Here is an 18165-nt window from a genome sequence, read left to right as displayed (position 1 = left end):
AGGGTCTATGTGGATGTGAGAGTGGGTGTGAGAATGTTTGTCTAGGTGTGAGAGTAGGTGTTAGAGGGTGTATCTGGAGGTGACAGTGAGTGTGAGTGTCTCTGTGAGTGGGTGTGTGAGTGTCTGAGTGGGTCTGTGAGTGTATGTGTGAGAGTCTGAGTGGGTCTGTGAGTGGGTGCATAAATGTCTGAGTTGGTGTGTGAGTGAATGAGTGTCTAAGTGCGTCTGTGAGTGAGTGCGTCTGTGAGTGGGTGCGTGACTGTATAAGTGGGTCTTGCGAGTGGGTGCGTGAGTCTCTGAATCAGTCTGTGAGTGGGTGCATGAGTCTGAGTGGGGCTGTGAGTGGGTGTGTGAGCCTCTGAGTGGGTTTGTGAGGGTGTTAGTGGCACTGTTAGTGGATGTGTGCGCCTCTGAGTGAGTCTGTGAGTAAGTGCATGAGTGTCTGAGTGAGTGCCTGAGTGCGTGGGTGTGTGAGTGTATGTGGGTGTGTCAGTAGCTGTGTGAGTGACTCTGCCACAAAGGAACCTCACCTGCTTTTTTATCCAACAAGAGTCCACAGCTTTGCATGAAATATCTACCCAAGTGGAGTTCTTTCTGCATCCTTGGGTAAATGTCCAGTAAGTATTATAAATTACAGCTGTGTAATGTAGCACAAGGAAATGTCACCAGTGATCTTGTGTGTGTTTTGGCAACATGATTGTTCCTGTTTCTCTATAATTCTGTGATAATAAGAATCTTTCTATAGAGAGGCCAACAAGTCTACAAAAATGTAAATCTCCACCAAACCAGGGTCCTTCCTCTTATCTGCATGAAGTAAGTGCTTCTTTGTTTTGTGTAGATGTCCTCATATTCCTCGAGGTCCAGAACCTGCCCACAAAATCAGTGGGAAACACACTGGGGTGCCCTTTGGGAAGATGTCCATCATCCTCTCAAAAGAGGGGAAGGCATATGCATACTACTAAGGTAGACGGTGCGGGTCCAAGTGGGCACAGCTTCCAGGTGATTTGTACATTTACGTACTTTTAGCAGTTTAAAGGGAGAACCATGTTATGTAGGGGAGGGGGGCAGCATGGCCCCCTGCCCAGATGAATTCAGCCCCAGGGACCCCATCCCCAGAGCCTACCACTATTCAGTAGGAGAGAGGGGCTATATGGCCCCCTCCCCCAGCAGATTAGGGACCCAGGGACCCCTTCCCCCACCCAGGGCACCCATCTATTCAACTGAGGAGGGGGCAGTGTGGCCCCTCAACCCCGGCCAATTTCAGCATTGAAGATCCCATCCCCCGGGGCTCACCTCTATTCAATGGGGAAGGAAGGCCAAGTGCCCCCCTGCCCTGGCCTATTTCGGCCCTGGGTGCCCCATCCCCTGGGGCCCAGCCATCTGTCCTGGATGCCCCAGAGGGCACCCAGTGTGCAATGGGACAGCGGGGGATCCTAAAGCCCCCCAACTGTCCCAGCCAGCTCCCTGCCTCCTGCTTAACATGCAGCTCCCTGTCTGCAAAAGCAACTGTTTAATCTCTTTCAGGGAAAGAGATGAAACCTCTGCTTCCAGTGGGCTAGAGCACTTTGATAGCTCTTGTCCACTGGAAGCAAAGTGTTTGCTCTGACTTGGCAGGAGCTGTCAAAGTTTCCACCAAGTCAGAGCAAACAGCTCTGTCCCAGGGTGGGCACCCCAGAACAGAGCAGGAGCCGGCCTTGGGGGGTGGCGGTCCCCAGGTTCATGTATGGCTCCAAGGGGGGCTGCACAGACCCCTCCAACATTTTAACTTAGCTGCATAATTTTATTTCAGCCCCCGGGGAGTGGCCACCCCCTTAATTGTACTGACTTGCCCCAGGAAGGGTGGTTCTCCCCAGGGCCGGGGGTCAGCAAAATGATGAAGTACCTCCTTCATCATTTTCTTTCAGCCCCGGGGAGTTGGCAGTCCCCAGGGCTGCAAGGGGGAAGGGGGGCTGTGTGGCACCCTCGCATATATTCAAAACTGCCCCGAGGAAGTGGCAGTCCTAGGGGCACGGAGGGTCCACAGGACCCCCCCCCAATTATAATTAAGGCATTTTGCACCCCCACCCCACATGCTATTGAATTTAAGCCCCGGGGAGGTGGCGGTTCCCAGGGCATAAATAAGCCCAGGAGGTGGTCCTGTGTGCCACCCCTCCTTTATTTTTTATATGCCCCTGGGACCTGGCCCACCCGGGGGCTTTACTAAAACAAGCACGGAAGACCATGCTTGTTTTTTGTTTTTTTGTTGTTTCTGCAAATTTGCAACATCGTCACAAATTCACAGCAAAAGAATTCTATAAAAAAAGTATTTTTTGCCCTGGTGGGGTCCCTCTGGGACCCCAGCACCAGAGGTAAGGGGTTAGGTTGTCCCTTCCCTACCCCTTTTTCTTTTTTTTTTTGTTTACATTTTTTCTTGGACTCAGTTGAAGCACTCCACTCTGCAACACTTTACTCCACTACACTCTAAGACATTCTACTCTACACCACTTTCCTCCACTCTGACATTCTGCATGACTCCACTCTATGACACTCCACTCTACGACACTCCGCTCTACTTCACTTTACTCCACTCTATGCCACTCATCTCCACTCTACAGGCACTTTAAGCCACTCCACTCTACAACACTCTACTCCATTCTACACAACTCAACTCTACAGCACACTGCACTGCACACCACTCTCCTCTATGTCACTAACTTTTAGCAATGCTAAACAGCTGCACGTTGGTGTACAACATGGGTAAAACACATTGGCAAGGTCAATAGCTTCGCTTAGGTGAAACCTATTAGTTTTGCTAGTACTTGTTTAGGGGGTAAGTAAAACTTGCACTGCTTCCCTTCCACACGTATTTTGTGCCGACAGTTTGTTTTTAGGGTCGAGCCTGCGTCGCATTCGCTTGCGCATGTGTATCGCTTGTGAGACGCTTTAGGAGTTAGAAAAGGGCTCGGAGCCCCGTCCACGTCACGCCAGTGTCTTTCATTGGTTTGTGGACTTGCCTATTAAAATCTGCTTGCTTTCATTAGTGGAAGGCACACATACGTCATGCCTTTTCCGGTGGTTAGCCCTCCTCGAGCGCAGCAACCAAGTACTGAAAACATGTGAGGCTCGCTGTTTCCCGTCAGGTTTGTGGACTGCTTTTTCTCTATTTTCGCAGCGCGATCTCGCTTGGCAGAAGTAGAGCGCTTTGCATAATATCGACCCTGTTATATAGTTAATTGCACTTTTGGCGGTTACGTACATAATTGCACTTTTGCCAATAGGTTTCATTACGAGTGAACTGTAGCAGTGCTCGCGCTGTTTTTTTCTTTCAATGTGGCAGGAAAAATCCGGTTGGGAGTTTACAACTGGTAATACGGACAAATGCGAGACCCAAGTACATTGCAAATGCTTGTTGTATTTGTTCTTTGTCTGTAAATTAAAGAAAAGCTCCAGGTGGAGATGTAAGTTCGTACTGGGGATGGAGCAATTCCTGAGGGAAACTTCAGTGTTAGGGGGTCACAAACGTGCTGTTGAAGCAACTTTTAACACTGCGCCAGCTGCAACTCTGCAGAATATTTCTTCATTTGCTTCGTAGTTCCCTCTCTCAGGTAGTTTATGTTTCAAACCGCTATCACAACATTGTGTTCATTAGAACGGGGTAGGTCTAATTCCTTGCCTACCCAACGCTCAATGACCCTACCAAGCTTGCCAACAAGAGTGCATATTCGCATGCTGTTGTCAAGTGACTACTCGCCTCAATAGCTCTCTGCGGATCAGACTCATGTCAAACGTTGGTGTAGCTAGTAATGTCTTCGGGCACTATAGCCATTTTTTTCCGTTTGTTGACGCGCGAACACGGCCCAAGAGTATTGGAGCGCTTTACATAAGCAGATTCGTTTTATAGCCACGGAGAGATTAAGTGATGTGCCTATAATCACAAATTGTCGAACCGACGCTGGGACTCGAACCTGTTTTCCTAGTTCCGGAGTCGGCCTCCCTGGCCGTAAATCCACAATCCGTGACGTGGCCGGGGTCTAGCTGCAAGAGGAGAAATAGTCACCTTGCGCTGAAGTATTGAGGATCCTGGCTTTCGCTTTAACCGGCTGTCCCTGCGATGACCTGCTCAATCCGCGAGGATGTGGCTGTGCTCTGCACGAGAGGCCCCTGAGAGTGTTATAGAAGTGGCTCTAGTGCTGTTGATGTGTCGGCATCCATGGTTAATTACGGATTAATGTTCCCTCTGATTGCCTGACCATTCTATCGGCAGAGCTACCAAGTGGCTGATTAAATCATGCCCTTATTCTCACCCCAGACCTTGTGTCGGAGAGGCGCCTGCTGGTGCCAGGCATTCTTTCAGCCCTGGATGCACCTCTGTAATACCTCAATGGCGGCCTCCTGCAGCGACCTCTGGGTGCGAGGTGGAATTTTCATGTTCGGTTCACTGCATGACACAATGCAGAGCAAATTACTGAGGACTAAATATATTTTCGGGATTCTACGAATGTAGGCAGCTCTCCAGCTCAGATATGAGTGCGAGGGAGTAGATAGGCAAGGGTGAGATAATGTGATGAGTGAAGATTGATAAGAGGAAGCGGGCAGAGAGAAATATCATTAAAACAAGAAGAAATAAGGAGAGGAAGGGTACTATATAAAAAGAGGAGGCCTTGATCAAAAGATTTAACATGAGATAGGTTGAAAATAACAATAAGCGGAATATAACTATACTTATCTGCTAATGAAGAAACAAAAAATATATACTTACCTGCTAAGGAAGAAGCAATGACAATTGTCGAGCAACATAATGGAAGTGAAACATAGCAATGTCATACAATAAGAAAGAAAAAATAAGCAATTACAATAAACAAAACAGGGGTAACAAGACAGAATAAAGAAGAGAAACACTATAACAGAGCACAATCATTATAAGTATACTTTAGGAGAGACCATCCTCGGGGACCTGAACTTCCACCTCGAAAACACCAATGACAGCAACTCGCTCACCCTGCTCGACAACCTCAAACTCAGTCAACTCATCACCACCCATTCTGCCAGACACACGCTCGACCCCATCTTCTCCGCCAGCAGACATATCACCTTCAGCTACACCACCGAACTCCACTGGACCAGCCACCGCTGCTTCCACTTCACCTTCAATAAACCCACCACCCACTACCACCCGCAACCGATCCCTCGCCACAGCTGGAACAAGATCACCAACGACCGGCTGATCTCCGCCCTCGCCCTACCAGCTGACTCCACCCGCACCGACTCAGCCGCCTGCAACCTCAGGCAATGGATTGGCAACTGCGTCAACACTCTTGCCCTGATCAAGAAACCCTCTCGCAACCGCACAATCAGAAAGGCCACCTGGTTCACCACCGACCTCCGGACCTCCAAACATACCTGCCGCAAACTCGAGAGGAATTGGCGTCAGGAACCGACACCAGCCACCCACACGGCCCTCAAGAACGGCATCCGCAAGCACCACCAGCTCATCTGGGTCACCAAGAGATCTTCCTTCAAGGAACGTATCAAGAACAACGTGCACAATAGCAAAGAGCTCTTCAACATTGTAAAGGAACTCTCCAACCCCAGCTCCAGCACCAACGACATCCCATGTTTGCAAGACCTCTGCGACTCCCTCACCACCTTCTTTCACCGCAAGATCACAGACATCCACGACAGCTTCAACAACAAGACCCCACCAGCAGCCACCAACACCTCTGACTCATGGCCCCCCAACCACACCAACCTCCTGCTCTCCTTGACACACGTCAACAACGCCGACACCATCAAAGTAATGAACACCATTCATTCCGGCTCTCCATCTGACCCCTGCCAGCACTACATCTACAACAGAGCAAGCCCCATCATCGCCCCACAACTCCGTATGATCATCAATAGCTCCTTCGAGACCGCCACCTTCCCGGAAAGCTGGAAGCACGCCAAGATCAACGCCTTACTCAAGAAACCCCAGGTGGACCCTAAGGACCTCAAAAACTACCGGCCCATCTCGCTTCTTCCGTTCCCAGCAAAGGTACTTGAGAACATCGTCAACATGCAACAGTCTCACCACCTGGAGGAAAACAACACTCTGGACCCGTTCCAATCCGGCTTTTTCAGCAATCACACCACCGAGACCGCCCTCATCATGGCAACCGACGACATCCGGACCCTCCTGGACAAAGGTGAAACAGCAGCCCTCATCCTCCGCAACAAGGCCCTGGATTGTATCACCCCCTTCCTCACCGACAGAACACAGAGAGTCCGCCTCCCTCCATTCCTATCTGAAGCCACCAAGACCATCTGCGGCGTACCACAGGGCTCCTCCCTCAGCCCGACACTCTTCAATGTCTACATGGCACTGCTCGCCAAAATCGTCCGATCTCACAACCTCAACATCATCTCTTACGCCGACAACACCCAGCTTATCCTCTCCCTCACCAAGGACCCCGCCACAGCCAAAACCAACCTCCACGAGGGTATGAAGGCCGTCGCCAACTGGATGAAGAACAGTCGACTAAAACTGATCTCAGATAAGACAAGGTCCTCATCCTCAGCCCCACCCCCTCCGCTTGGGACACCTCCTGGTGGCTGTCCTTGCTGGGAGCCGCACCAATGCCCACCAACCACACCCGCAACCTGGTTTTCATCCTTGACTCATCGCTCTCCATGACCCAACAAGTCAATGCCCTCTTGTCCTCCTGCTTCAACACCCTCTGCACGTTCTGCAAACCAGAAGGACGGTTACCCAGGCCCTCGTCAGCAGCAGGCTCGACTACAGCAACGCTCTCTACACGGGAACCACAGCAGCTCTCCAGCAAAGACTGCAGCGGATACAGAACACCTCTGCATGCCTCATCCTCAACATCTCCCACCACAGCCACATCACAGCCCACCTGAGAAACCCACACTGGCTTCCCGTCAACAAAAGGATCACATTAAAACTCCTAACCCACGCCCACAAAGCACTCCACAACGCCGGACCAGCATACCTCAATGATCGTCTCACCTTCTACACCTCAAACTATTAGCTCTGCTCCGCTGACCTCACCCTCGCTACCGTCCCACACATCCGCAGGACAATAACTGGCGGCAGATCCTTCTCCTACCTCACGGCCAAGACCTGGAACATCCTCTCCATCCACCTACGGCAGACCACGGATCTACTGACCTTTAGGAGACGCCTCAATACCTGGCTGTTCGTGCAGTAGCAGCCCCCCTCCTCAAAGCGCCTTGAGACCCTCACAAGTGAGTAGCCCGCTCTACAAATACACTGATTGATTGATTGATTGATTGATTGACCCTGGATGGTAGATTGGCAGGTAGACCCAATTAGAATAGCGCACTGACTAGTACTTCTAATATTTTCTGTCTTTCTGAGCTACTTCCTGGTGAGGGTCGGTGGAAACAAGATGTGGCTAATGGTCTCAGACCTTAAAAGGGCTTTGACGTATGGTCGCAGGAGCCCCTCTGGCATTCAGTGAAAGATCAAAAAGAATTGAAACTATGTAAAAGGACAGAGTAACAAGGGTATAGACAGTGAGAGTGAGAGGATTCAAGTGTTAGCAGCAATGTGACAACCCAAAAACTTACTGACAGAGTTCCTGAAAAATATTAGAAAAGAGCAGGAACTTATGTGAAGGTTATTTTATTCCAGAACCTGGAAGCTCTAGATGTGGTTAGAGTGATTCCAGTAGAGAAGTCTACTAATCTGGGGATTTTAGCACTCTACATTAAAAAAGGTTTTATTTGGTGCATATGTTTTGCTCGATCCCCTCATCACGACTTGCAGCATTAGCTATGTTGCGCTGTACTGCAGGCACCACAGACAAATTTGGAGATTAATATTTGATAAACTGAGTCAAGTTGCCTTTCTGGAATGCCCTGTTGTGTAGCAGCATGTCAGGCAGATGACAGCATTATGTGGGTATTGTAGTTGAGATTAGTGGAAGTTGTAGTTCATGGGTAGAATTGTGTATATGTCATTTATTGTCATAAGTGTGTGATCTGGAGTATGGGGATGGGACTTGGGCAGTTGGAACATTGAAGTCTTTGCTTGTAGTCGTGGGTCGTTTTCCTGAAAAAAACCTTACTCTTGGATTCAACTAGAAGACTCTTTTCTATGTATTTTGGAACCCTAAAACACACAGCCATACAAGCATCAGAGTGGGAGACTAACATTTAGGACCCCACTGAGAAAACAAGTCAGCATTGCTTAGTAGGACTGAAAGGTCAGCACTCTGGGCCAGGAGCCAAGGGCACTGGAGCGCCTTCAAGGAGACTGAGTCATAAATAGCAGACTCAAGACACACAACTAACACACAGCATGTTGGTATGTGCACAGCTCCAGAAAAAGCAGTTAAGAGCCTTTGTTATTTTGTTGACTTTAAATCCACTTCTGAGCTAGTGAAGAGGCAGATTTTGTGGAATACATTGATAAGATTTGGAACTGACCCCAAACTACTGACTGCTGAACAAACATATTTGTCAAATAATTGGGTTACACTATGGGTAGAGGTGAGAGTTGTGCATCAAGAGTTCCTGCTCAAAGAGAAGCAAAGAAAGGTTGCATACTTGTGATTATATTCTTTACTTTATATCTAGCAGACTTAGATCATGGTCTAAACAAAATCAACAACCCTCCTCCTTGACTAACAATTTTGACTGTACTCAAAAATGTACTGTGCAGATACCATAGTGCTTGTGACTCACACAAACTGAGCTGCAGTGCAGTCTGGGACTTTAAAGTCCAGTAATTGGTCGAGCTTGTCAACAGCGTTAGTTCTCTTTAGGGTCGGATCACAACAAAAGGCAATTGCAAACACAGCCACCAAGTTTTCAGAGAAAAGACATGAAAAGGTTGTTTTAATTATTAGTGAGCTAAACTGGTGATCATGAGGAAAGGAGACACGTGCCTGTAACCCTACAATTTAAGTTGAGTGAAGGTCAAACTGGGCGACATCTATAAAGGCAACATTTATAAAAAGTATTATTGGAGGAGGCCTATCGGGCCTCAAACAACCCTGCCGGGAAAACACGTTTACATCAACATCAGTGAATCGGGTCTAACATTAAAGTGCAAAATCAGTTAGCTAGAAAGGATAAGAGTTGATGGCCTAAAGTTACTTGGATATTTAAAAATTATTGAAAGTACCAGGGAACAAAAACTAAAATTGGGTGAATTTGTTGGCCATCGACAAAAACAATACATACAGCAAAAATTGAAAGTATGGCAAAATCTATGAATACAAAATATCTCAAGAAGGGATTATTATTGAATAAATTCAGTTTAAAGACACAGGTGTGGCACAGCAAGTAGCTATGATCAAGACTAAGAACGTCAGTGTGTGGTGCGCAGTTACTGCTGTGTCAACTATACTGTAATAATGGCTTCAAAGTGAGCATTCATGCTCAGAGATGATCAGAAATCGCTGTAAAAAGGAGAGTGCAAATGTTCTCGACAAATATCTAAAATCAATAATTATTATTTCAGAGATGCGAACAGCAAAAAACAACCTAGCAAACATACATATATGCAAAAAGTAAAGTTTGAACTATGTTTGAAAAAAAAAGAGAAAAAGTGCTACCAGGATGACAAACCATACCCTGGCTAGTAAAACACAAGCCCATAGGGCAAATAATGTGGAAGGGCCAATATTTATGGCATTTATTGGCAAAATGCCTATTATTTTTCTAAATTAGAAACATTTTCGCATGGAGCAATAAGTTAGGTCAGTGGAGATAAAGATAATTGTGTTAACCAAATACCTTAGGGAACTACATTTCAAAAAGACCGTATACGTACTTGTGGACAGGTATACAAGGGAAAAAAAGTTTAATTAATAAGATTGAAAGGAATCTTAATGCCTCCATGATGCACGATTTTACAGAAGAATGTAATAACTAATTTAATTTTAGTCAATGATATTTACTACTTTATATTTGTGACAACAATTATAAGATCAAAAGGAACCGTACTATCCTAATGTCTTAAGAGTTACCAAGCTGAGAGACTCAGATTCCCGTGCACTATTAGACAGGAATAAATCGATATTTATAATAATTAACTTCTCAAATGTGTTTCTGGGACCAGCTTTTTCATGGTGAGGTTTCTCTCGTCAAGCAGGCAGAATTGATGCAACAATTGCTTTTGAGTCAGCTACGTACCTGTAATCTTCATTACACCGAGTTTTAGTCTTCCCACTCACAGTCATTCCATTATGAGGTTTCCCCCATCACACAGATAGGATCTACCTATCCTAGCCCTAAATTAGGCCTGATTACAACCCTGGGGGATGGGATACTCCATCACTAACGTGACGGATATCCCGTCCTCTATATTACAAGTTCCATTATGTGCTATGGAAGTTGTAAAACGGCAGGCGGGATAACCGTCACGTTTGTGCAGAGTATCCCATCCGGCAAGGTCATAATCAGGCCCATAGTCTTTGAATTCAATACTTATACCTAATCCCTAGTCTAAGCTCCACCTCCTCCTTATGAGCCGTAATGAGAGACTTCCCCTGCCACACTTTGTATTTTTTTTTCTGTCTCGTTCATGTGCTGATGTGTTTTGGTAGCCTGCCTCTGCCTGCCTCTGCTTTGTCTTTCGGCCTTCTTCCGCAGGCTCTCCTATTAGGTTGTGATGACTTGTTGCAGACCATTGGATATTCTGTGGTTCATCTTAGTTAATTAGCTTGAGGACAGCTCCTGATCCATCTGGTGTAAATCCTGCGTGACAGCGATAATTTTTTAGTTGAATGAGACAGTGCTGTTGCATTTTTACATGAGTTCCAGGTGCATCCTTCTCTAGCCAGATTTGTCCTTATCCTTCAGATTCTCTGTCCACTACCTTCGGTTGCTTGATCCTGGAAGGTTGTTTCCTACCTTTGCCTGTTTTCTGGATGTGTTTCTGGAGTAGGTTTGACAGGATTCTGTTGGGCTCTGCAGATTCCATATAAGACTTGGCAAAATAGCCCTCTATGTTTTCCTGTTGCCCTTTGTATTTCAAGCCAATGGATGGAAGAAGTGGGCAGTTTGTTTCTCTAGGACTGATTGCTGAACTCCTCACTTCTGGAGGCTGTTGTCTTTTTATTTTTGTGGAACCTTTTACTTCGCCAGTTTCCTCAGTAGTTTTGGTTTCAAGCTTAACGTTCCTGGCTTTTCAGTAGTCAAAAGTTCTCTGCTTGACTATGAAAGACAAAGAAGACAGACAAGAAGTAATGTGATCATCTTCATCACACACCATCCTAGTTTACCTCATTGTGGTCTACAGTACCATCCCTCCCCACCCAGGCATAATTTGCCCACAAGGCTGCCAAGGTACTTGGTATTTCAGCAAGTGTGTCAGTAAGAGTCTGTCTTTAAGACTCCCAATTATAGATGGAGCCTTGGATAGGGTCTAGGTATAAATATTGAATGCACATTTTTAATTAGGGCTAAAGATAGTTAAATCCGGCATTGCTCCCTCCTGGGGTCCTCCTCATTCCAATCCTTACATCTGAGGGTTGTCCCTCCATCTGACAGGCATAGAACGTAAGTATTTATTTTATATTTACTATTTTTTTCATTTTATTTAATGTCCCTTCCCCCCTCACCTCCTCCTGTTCTTGTTCCTGTCCTGCAGTCGGCAAGCATTTTCTCTATCATTTTAGTAGATTGTAGTATTTATAATACTTAGTGGTAGATGAGGAACCACTTCGCTGAGCGGGCGGTCCTGGTAGCGTAGTACTTTGCGTCACCCCAAGAGAGGAACTGCTTAGTTGAATGAACGCTTTCAGTGTTGATGCAACCGGCCGAGAAGTGCTCCCCGCTCATGTGTAGAGCTGGGGCAGGGAGGCATGCCACATCTTTGATGGGCTGTTCGGGAGCCAAAAAAGTGGTATCCTAAACCCCTGTTGATGTATTACTTACATGTGTTGAGCAGGGGTAGGCAGCATTTGTTATCAGCAGATCTTGTGGGATTTATGTGGTTGCCTGGTAACCCTATAAAAAAACAGGAAATACACTCTGCGCCTACCTCGTTGTAATTTTCCTGTGTAGGAGTAATAGCAAAGCGACTCGATAAGCAGAAAAATCTTTGGCCCCCTGAGAAGGTGAGTTTTCCACATATTTCTAGAGGGGACCTACAATCCCTCATTAAGGCTGTGGATATGGCTGTGAGGGAGAAGGAGCTCCCTGCCAAGAGAATAAGATTGGATGATCATCCAGAGGAGGCGGACGAATCTAGAGGCAGATATAGGGGGTCATTACGACCCTGGCGGATAGCGGAGAACCGGCGGTAAGACCGCCAACAGGCTGGCGGTCTTACCTTGGGGAATTATGACCATGGCGGTTACCGCCATGGTCATCCGCCGGTTCTCTGTTCCGCCCGTCAGGGCGGAGACGACTGCCGGGCTGGAGACCTGGGTCTCCAGCCCGGCGGTCATCAATATACCGCCGGCGGTATTTGGACCCGCTTACTGCCGTGGATTTCCAGCGGTTTGAACCGCCATGAAATCCATGGCGGTAAGCCCTATCAGTGCCAGGGAATTCCTTCCCTGGCACTGATAGGGGTCTCCCCCACCCCGACTCCCTCCCCTACACCCCCCACCACTCCTGCCACCCCCCAAAGGTGGCAGGGCATCCCGACCCCCAACAGCACATAACTCACACACACCCGACACGCATGCAGGCACCACCAACACACACACGCACACACCCCGACATACATGCCAACATCCACACACACAGTCAGACACCCACACCCACATTCAAACATACACGCACACATCCATACAGACATACCCACAGACATACACGCACTCATTCCCATACACACAACACCCCCGCAAGCATACACGCACTCACACACCCCTCTACATACACACACGCACACCCCCATGCTCGCACACAACACTCCCCCACCCCCCTCCCCTAACAGACGATTGACTTACCTGTTCCGTCGATCCTCCGGGAGGGGACGGGAGCCATGGGGCCGCTCTGCCGACACCACACCGCCAACAGAACACCACCACAGCGAATCACAGGACGTGATTCGCTGGGCGGTGTTCTGTTGGCGTGGTGGTGGAGCAACCTCCACTTCCCCGCCTCCCGCCAGTATGGCTGTTGGCGGCTCTCCGTCCGTAAAGGGACGGAGAGCTGCCAACGGTCATAATAGGCCGAGTGGCAAACCGCCTGCACAGGTGGTCTTCCGCACGGCGGTCCCTCGGCGGTCTTGAAAAAAGACCGCCGAGGTCGTAATAACCCCCATAGTCTGCTAGATCAACTTAAAGAGGTTCTGGCTCATATAAGAGACTTACTGGGCTTTACTATTCCATCTTTTGATGAGGAAAAGTTTGTGGCACAATGCAATGCTGTGAACAGAGACATTTTACCTTTGCATGATGGCATACGATCTCTGATTCGTAAAGAGTGGAAGGACATTGATAAGGCTGCTATTCCACGTTTTCTGAACAAACATTATGTGTTTGAAGGGTTTGAAAATCAATTCCCACAGACTCCTAAGATTAACACTATTTTGACCTGTGTGACATCTTCCTCCTCTCTGGCATCAGAGGATTCTTTATTAACTGACCCCGTGGATAAGAAAAGGTGGAAACAGCCTTAAAAAAGGCTTTCACCTATAGTAGCTGGGCAAACACCAAGCAGCATACGCCACTCAGATGCCTCTTAAAGATTTTCAGGTTTTGTTTTATTGTCTCCAGACTAAAGAAGACCCTATTCCTCTTTTGGCCATAATGGAACTGGTATCTCATTTCTTGTCGGATTCAGTGTTTGACAGTCTATGGCTTCTATCTCTGCAGCAGGTGCCTCTGTTGCGGGACGTAGAACTCTATTGTTAAAACCATGGAAATTAGAGGCTAATCAGAGGTCCATGATTTATAAACTGCCCTGTTTAGGTCCAAAGTTGTTTGACCCTGAATTGAAGGAAATGGTGGAAAAGGCAGCAGAAGAAAAGAAAATTCACAAGCCTTTTAAACATGTACCTGATAGAAAGCATTATGAGTACAGAAAAGGTGTTTTTCAAACCACTGATAAGCGTCCTTAGAAGGCAGGCCCATGGTTGGGATGCCACCTTCTATAACAAGACCCAACCCTCATCCTCCCACACTCATGACGTCTAACACTCAAAGTGACTATATGGCAGTAGGATATTGCATCAAACTTTTTTCTACCGATGGAAGAAAGAGGTGACAGACTCATAGGTCCTTTAGATAGTGGAACATGGTTATCAGATCAGACTCAAAGGTCTACAATCTAACCCTTGCTTCAGAGTTACTCCTTCTCCAAAAGACGCTTTACATTTTAAAAATCTAATGTCAGGAGTACAAATTCTTTAGTGGAATCAAGCAATAATCAATGTACCATGGGATCAAAGAGGATTGGTGGGGTCACTTCTTTTGATGCACTGGCAGCGCAGACTGCAGGCCCATATCTACAAGGCCATGCAAAGCCACATTGCATGACTTTTCATGGCCTTGTAGTTATGGAGTAATGCAGCTGTGTTGCCTTACTCTGTGTCAAAGGGGCATTCCATTGGCTTTGCAGTAGGTTTTCCTAAGCAACACCCATGGATGTTGATGTATTTTTACATTTACATTTTACATGTATTCCAAGATTTACAAAAATCTGTAAACCTGGGAATTTGTCAAAAGCCAGGGGAGGTGTGACAATGAGAAATACCTTCATTTCTACTCGTTTTTCCTCTATGTGTGCTGCATTCTTCAGCACACATAGAAAGAGGAAAAAGCCTCCATTTATAATTTTTGTGCAGGAAGACCTACCTTTCTGCACAAAAACAATCATTCCTACAACACAGAAACCCTTGCACCATGGTAGCCAATTATGCATCAGTGCAGTGGAAGAAGACAGGAATGTGCCGTATTTCAGGGATATAGCACATTTCTACCCTTTTCTTTTGATGCAGGGCAGCAAAGCAAGAAGCCTTGTGACGCTGCCCTGTGCCAAAATATTGTAAATGAGGCCCTGGGTTTCTACTCCAACGTGTTTCCTGTCCCAAAACGAGACAGATCCTATCACCCAACTCTCAATCTCAAAGACTTGAATGCTTTGTTTTTCTGAAGCATTTCAAGATGATTTTTCTCCAGTCCATAATACCCCTAATTATGAAAGCAGACTATCTTGCAACACTTGACCTACAGGATGTCTACTTCCATGTGCCTTTCCATGTAGAGTGCCAAGCCTTGCAGTGGATGACCATCATTTTCAGTGCCAAGTCCTGCCATTCGACATAGCAACTCCTCTTCATTTCTTTACAAAGGGATTGTCTCTTATTATTGCTTTCCTACAATTGAAAGGTGTTATGTTTCCTTACTTTGATGACTGGTTATTGACTGCCCCTCTTTCTTTAAGGCACAATGAGATGTGGATCTGGTTCTACAGTCACTGAAAGTCTTTGATCTGACTCCTTCTCAAGAAAAGACATATAACAGGACTCAATTGGCTACTCCAGCAGGAGCAGCATTTCTTTCTGTCGACAGAATGTATTCTTTCCAATCCAGAGTGAGAGACTTATTGATAAGTTCAGAGAGTTCTTCAAGATCATGCGTAAGAGTGCAAGGGCTGTTGGCAGCCTCAACAGCTGTGATCCAGTGGGCAAAGTTTAATTTGAAACTAGTGGTAAATCATATACTCAAGCATTGCAAACCCAGTTCACATAATTACGAACTGATGATACCTCTTACCAATCAGATGTCAGGATCTCTCTTGGTGGTTGGTTCAGGACCATCTGTTGGAGGGGTCCTATTACATCTACCACCTCCGGTGCTTCTGACCATTGATACCAGTATGTGGGGCTCAGGGGCGTTGTTGGATCAATAGGAAAGGACAGCTCCTTGATCCTGTTGAAAGAGTTGCCAGTCTTCGAACAGGAGGATGCTGACAGCAGTTAGGCAGCCTTTGGTAGCCTTTCATAAACACTTAAAAGGAAAGTATATGGTGGTAAGGACAAACAATCAGGTGGCAAGGGCATATTTGAACAGACAGGGAGGTACAAGGAGCATACCCCTCAATCAGGTTGTGTCTTTGATTTGTACTTGGGTGGAGGTTCATGTCTAGGAGCGGTATACGTTCAGAGAGAGATGAACTTCTGGGCAGACAGTGTCAGCAGGGACATGCTCTCTTCAGTGAAGTACCACTTGTCTCTTTCTCAGTTCCACTTTGGCTCACACAAACTCAGAGTGCTGTGGTTGGATCTATTTGCTTCCCTGAACAATGCACAGTGTCCTCTTTTTTCCCCTGAACAATGCACAGTGACACCATCTCCTCTATCACATATGGTGAATGTACTGTCAATTCCTTGGCCTCCGGGGTTGCTGATACTTCTCTGCCAATTCCTCTCCTTTCAAAAGTTCTCCAGAAGATCAGAATGGAACAGGCCCATGTGATCCTAATTGCACCTTATTGACCCAGACAACATTGGTTTTCTCTCATTCTATCTCTGTCCAAGTGTTGTTTTTTTTATCTCCTGCATGGTCAATCTCCTTTTCAGTTCCCAGTGTTGTCTCCTTGATTTATAAAACAGTTTTGTCTGAGGGATTGATTGTTGAACTAGTAGGTTTAGAGAATTTGGCTACTATTCACAAGTTGCTCTGGAGATTCAGGGGCTCATTACCAAAGTCCTGCCTCGGGATGACAGCCTATATGGCCGTCCCTCCGCGGTCCCTATTATGAGTGTCCCGCTGGAACGGCAGTTAGAAACAGCGTTTCCGCCCGCCGGCCCAGTGGGAAACTCACCACAACATTGACACCAGCTCGTAATCGACCCGGCAACAATGGTGTGGTGCGTCAGGTGCGACAGCATCCTGTACGCTTTTCACTGTCCGTAATTTGGGCAGTGAAAAGCGCAATGGGGCTGTCCATGGGGCCCCCTAGGTCCCCTTTCCGCCAGCCTTTGCATGGTGGTCTGACCGCAATGCAAAGGCAGGCAGAAAGGGGACTCGTGGTCTGAAGGGCAGCGCTGCAGGCTGTCAACTGGCAGCAACCTTGTGGTGCCGGCAGTCGGACCGTGGCCGCTCTGCCGCGGTTGGACCACTACTATGGCAGCAGTCCAACCACCACCCCGAGTGTGGCGGTCTTATGACTGCCACACTTGTAATGAGGGCCTCAGTATTCTCTTAAACAATCTACTTTGATGTCATATTGAAAACACTGAGACTCTTTTTCCAAATGGTGTTCCTCAATATCTGAGGATCCCACTGTGACTGAGCCCTTTAAAATACTAGATTTTTTTTTACGGGATGAGTTTGGTAAGGGACTTACAGGCTGCACTCTTTCCAAACAATAAGCTGCTATAAATTATTTTTGTACCTTTTCTGATTATTTCACTACACTTTCTCCTTTGGTTTTCAGGTTACTCAAGAGTTTAAGGTTGCAGAGACCTTTTATTCTGAAGGAGATTCTTTCTTGGGATTTGTCTGTTGTGTTACAGGGATTGCAAGGTACTCCCTTTGAACCCCCGGAGGAGACAGAATTGGTCTGGTTATCTGCTAGGGTGGCATTCTAGGTAGCCATAACTTCTGCAAGAAGTCTTGGTGAGTTAGGGGCACTCAATTTCATTCCTGATCGTGTGGTGCTGAAACTGGACCCAAAGTTTATTCCTAAGGTCTCTCCTACCTTCTATTTTGTTCAAAAAGTCATTTTACCTGTACTTCCCCACCCATCTTTGGATTCAATTCCTTCTACTTTAGATGTCAGAAAGGCTCTTCTGATTTATCTGGACCATACTAAACATTTTCGATTGTCAAACTCCTTGTTTATTGCACATGGTTCTGTTAGAAAGGGTAGAGAGGTTTCTACTCAAACCCCAGGTAGATGGGTCTGTCAAGCCATTACTCGTGCATACTCTTCGATGGGGGAACCGCTCCCTGCTGATGTACAGGGAAGTTCTACTAGGTCAATCTCCTCCTCTTGGGTAGAGGCACGGGAGTTTCCTTGCTGGAGATTTGCCTACAGGCTACTTAGTCCTCACAAAAGACGTTCATTAAATATTATTGTCATTCTGTTTGTGATGATTTAGATGATCGTTCTGATTACAAATTTCAGACAATGGCAATGAAGTAATTGCTGTTCTTCTAATAAAAATATGTTGTATCTGTAGTGTGTGGTGCAACCTGTTCGTGCTTGAATACATCTCAAATGTAAGAATTGAGACGAGGAGGAGCC

Source organism: Pleurodeles waltl, chromosome 7 (assembly GCF_031143425.1).
Source record: "Pleurodeles waltl isolate 20211129_DDA chromosome 7, aPleWal1.hap1.20221129, whole genome shotgun sequence".
Taxonomy (NCBI): domain Eukaryota; kingdom Metazoa; phylum Chordata; class Amphibia; order Caudata; family Salamandridae; genus Pleurodeles; species Pleurodeles waltl.
The sequence above is the reverse complement of the archived record's forward strand: the minus strand, read 5'-3'. Positions refer to the sequence as shown.